General features: G+C 34.3%; 1 non-coding gene across 1 annotated transcript; it reads right to left on the bottom strand.

The window, feature by feature from the left end:
* Positions 1 to 255: 255 nt before the first annotated feature.
* On the bottom strand, positions 256 to 362 carry LOC131169963 (small nucleolar RNA R71). Its single transcript, XR_009140907.1, has one exon. It is a non-coding gene; the product is annotated as a small nucleolar RNA R71 (small nucleolar RNA).
* Positions 363 to 4,731: the final 4,369 nt, after the last annotated feature.

A 4,731-nucleotide genomic window follows, 5' to 3' on the forward strand; every position in this document is an offset into this window, starting at 1 on the left:
ATCCATTTCTTGCCTAAGTTTTATGGTCTTGCAGGTGAGGATCCACATAAGCATTTGAAGGAATTTTATTTTGTGTGTTCCAGTATGAAACCTCAAGAAGTTTCCGAGGACCAGATTAAGCTTCAAGCTTTCCCTTTCTCCTTGGAAGGTGTAGCTAAGGATTGGTTGTATTATCTTCCTTCTGGATCTATCAACTCATGGAATAGGATGAAGCAGATATTTTTGGAGAAGTATTTTCCTGTTTCCCGTGCTACCAATATAAGAAAAGAAATTTGTGGCATCCGGCAGTACATTGGAGAGAGTTTGTATGAGTATTGGGAACGATTTAAGAAACTGTGTGCAAGCTGTCCTTATCATCAAATAAGTGAGCAGCTTTTGATTCAGTACTTTTATGAGGGATTTCTATCAATGGACCACAGTATGATAGATGCTGCTAGTGGAGGAGCTTTGGTTGACAAGACACTAGAAGAGGCAAGGAGGCTGATTGCTAACATGGTAGTAAATTCTCAGCCGTTTGGTATGAGAATGGATCACACACCTAAGAAGGTTAATGAGGTAAGTACATCTAACCTTGAGAAACAGATTTCTGATTTAACTTCTATGGTGAGGCGGTTGGCTGTAGGAAAAATGCAAACTGTTAAGGTATGTGGGATTTGTTCAAGTTTAGGTCATGCTACTGACATGTGTCCTGCATTACAAGAGGATGAATCAATGCAACATGTTAATGCAGTAGGAAATTATGGACAACCACAATGCAGGTATGATCCCTTTTCTTGTACTTATAATCTAGGATGGCGAGATCATCCCAATTTGAGTTATGGGAATCAACTGGTGCAAAACCAATACCAGTAGCAGAGACAAGTGAATCTACTACCTCTGCCTCCCTCAAATCAAGGTATGTCACTTGATGAAATTGTTAAGGCTTTGGCTAACAATACACAGCAGTTTCAACAGGAGACTAGAAATAGCATTCAAAATATAGAGAGGCAGATTGGTCAGTTAGCTCCATCTGTGAGTAAGCTGGAAGCCTAAGGTTTTGGAAGGCTTCCATCACAAATAGTCATGAACCCTAGAGAAAATGCGAGTGCTATACTGTTGCGGAGTGGGAAAGAAGTTGATAACTAGACTCCACATGAGTCAATGAAAAAGAAGAAGCAAGGAGCAACAGAGTCTGAAGTTCCTGAAGTTGAGGTAAATACTGAACCTAAACTGAATAAGGTTAGTAATTTTGTTCTTCCTCCATTCCCCTGCAGGTTGGCTAAGACTAAGAAAGAAGAACAGGAGAAAGAAATTTTGGAGACTTTCAGGAAGCTGGAGGTTAAGAAATTATGCACTACAAAGCGCAAGTTGAGGAATAATGAGAAGATCAGTGTGGGGGAAAATGTGTCAGCATTAATTCAGCGAAAATTACTCCCTAGGTGTAAGGATCCAGGTTCATTTTCTATTCCCTACAAAATAGGTGATTTAAGATTTGAAGGTGTAATGGCAGATTTAGGAGCATCTATTAATGTCATGTTATATTAAGTTTTGCAAACTTTGAATTTGGGTCCTTTGAAAGAAACTAGTGTCATTATTCAGTTAGCTGATCATTTTAATGCTTACCCATTGGGAGTAGTTGAGGACGTAATGGTGCAGGCTAGAGAATTGATTTTTTCTATAGATTTTTACATTCTAGATATGGAGGATAGTGTTCCCACATTAAAGTCAGCTTTGATTTTGTTTAGGAGACCTTTCCTAAAAACTGCCAAGACAAAAATTGATGTGGATGATGGTACCTTAACTTTGGAGTTTGATGGAGAGACTGTCAAATTTAATATCTTTGATACCATGAAATATCCTACTGATAATCATTCTGTCTTTTCTATTGATGCTATTAATACATTTGTGCAGGATGTTTTTGAGTTAAGCATGGAGAATGAGTTAGAAAGAAAATCACAATTGCATGAATTAGAGGAAATTCGCCTTAAAGCTTATGAGAATTCTAGGATCTATAAAGAAAAGACAAAGGCATTCGATGACAAACTAAGGAAGCAGTTTGTGATTGGGCAAAAAGTTTTATTATATAATTCCAGATTGAAGCTGATGCCTAGTAAGTTGCGTTCTCGTTGGATTGGACCCTTTGTTGTTACTAATGTGTTTCCTTATGGTGTAGTTGAAATTCAAAGTTTAGGAACTAACAAAGTGTTCAAGGTCAACGATTATGAACTCAAGCCATTTTATGAGGGATTTCAGGAGCATTCAGTGGATTAAGGAGCTTTGCCATATCGAGCTAACGACGATAAACAAAAGCACTTCTTGGGAGGCAACCCATTGGTGGCTTGTTAGCCACAATTAGCTTTGTTTTCTTTCCCTTATCTTATTTTATTTTCTAGTGTTTTTTTTTTTTTCCTTTTCTTTTGCATTTGCGCTTTACATTGGGGACAATGTAAGTTTTAAGTGTGGGGGAGGAGAAATTTGTTGCTGTAATTTTTGAAAAAAAAAAATCATTCTCATAAGCTTGATTCATGATTCTATATTAACTCTCGGAGAGAAGTGTTTTGTCCTTGAAATGACTTTTCTACTTTAGGTTGAATTTTTGAGATTTTAGGCAAGGTAATAATAACCTTAATGATGGATTTTCCCTCTTCTCCATACCATAGAGCAATTTTTTGTCCTGCATAAAACATTTAAGCTTGATTTAATGGTGAAATGATTAGTTATGTGTGCTTTAAACTAGTGTCATGCATACTTCAGAACTTTGTTTAATCTATCAGGGAACTTTATAATATGTAGATGCATAAATTAGGGGAAATAAAAGGCTAAACTTTAAAATTGCTCCGCTATTTAGGTAAGCAAAGTAACCAGGGGTCTTCATAAACCCCAGGTCGATTCTCAGGTCAAAAGCTAGCTAGGATATGAGCAAGGTACTTTTCTGAAGGTGACGATTAAAATAAAGAAAAAAAAAGTAACTGTCATGAGAGAGAAGTACCAATTTCAAAATAAAAAAAGACGCCCATTTCTATCTCCCCTAAAATTTGCAAAGAGCTATAATTGTTATGCCTTGATAAATTAGCCTTGTGTTTTGGTATGTATTGATTTAAAATTTTTTGGAACTTTAATTGTGTGAGCTTAATTGATTTCAAGCCTTTTGTTTTGTGTTAAAGAATTGTTGATATATTGGTATAGTGTTGATGGAATTTGTTGTGATGGTTATTACCTTACTTGCCTCTTCTTTCAAACCTTTAATCTTTTGTTAGAGAATGTTGTGATAGGATGAAGTTAAGTGAACTTCTAAGTAGAGTTGATTGAGAGTTTAAGTCATGCTTGAGGACAAGCATAGAATAAGTGTGGGGGAATTTAAAATTCTTAATGGCTATCGAATCCACTAGAAATTAAATTAAATGAAATTACCAGTTATGTAATATTTTTTATAGTAAGTGGTAAATCCAAGTCAAACCCTAGAGACTAAACTATTAAATTTTGTGCACTTGTGTAATGGAAAAAGAAACAAAGGTTGGGGGGGGGGGGGGGGCGCTAATTCACAATCTAAAGAAGAAATCAAAAATAAAAAAATTAAGATTTAAAATTAAATATGAAACTCTCAAATTAAACAAACTTCAGTCCAAGGTAATTCGCATTCCAATGCATTGATTTGATCATAGACAAAAGAAATACAATTATCTCTTATTGAATACTTAATGTAGATTTACCAAACAATGAGGTAAAATCCCTAACTTCCCTACACTCATCAATTCGAGCCCAGCACTCTTGTTGACTATAATTATTAACTGAATTGGTATTAAGCAATCCTCATCAAATTAATAACTACTTTAAGAATAGGAAGTAGTTAAGCTAAACAATAATTTATGAAGTATAAATCATTTAATTGACCTTATTGTTTCCTTAGGTTATTATCGAAAACTAGGATCATAATCAATAAAACCTAATTACTACTCATGTTCAATCTTACACAACAATTACGGATTATGAAGATGAACTAGCAATTGATCACATTAAACAATTAACTAATAAGCCTTTTTAGCAAATCATTCAATAGATCAAGACAATGAAATCTGAAAATAATAGATATTCAAAAGACATAAATTAAATTAAGAACCTAATCTCACAAATCATGCAAAGGAACTTGAATCCCTTGAACTGAATTAAGAACTTAGCCACTCATATTTATGGCTTGCAGAAAAATAAAGTAGAAAATTGAAGAAATGTGACACCCCTTACCCGTCTACAGTGTAGCCGAGCAAGATATGCCACTCAGTGTGCCGAAGCACCAATTCATATTTCCATTACCATTTATCCCTTTTAATTCATTTATTTATAATTTTTGATAAATCTGAATTTTTCTGCAAATTTTATAGAAAATCCGGCAGAGTGCCGGCTGTAAATTGGAAAAACAGTTCTTCTGAATCTGTTAAAAACACTTCCAATATAATTTCCAATCCAAACTCCATTATACACACATATCTCAACTCAATCTCAAAATCTCAATACTATTTTCAGAAATTTTTCTTTTCTGTTCACATCATCACTGGAAGCACATTCATAAATATTTCTCAACATTTCATTTTTTCAACATAATATACAGAAAATTTCAATAACATGAAATTTCACATATTTACATTATCAAATAATTTTAAGATTTTATAGTTACAATCCAAAACTAATACAAAATGCAAAATACAAAATGCTACCCAAAATGCTACCATGTGCACTGCAGATGTGAGGTGACTCTGG

The sequence above is a fragment of the Hevea brasiliensis genome, chromosome 10 (genome assembly GCF_030052815.1).
Source record: "Hevea brasiliensis isolate MT/VB/25A 57/8 chromosome 10, ASM3005281v1, whole genome shotgun sequence".
NCBI classification, from domain to species: Eukaryota; Viridiplantae; Streptophyta; class Magnoliopsida; order Malpighiales; family Euphorbiaceae; genus Hevea; species Hevea brasiliensis.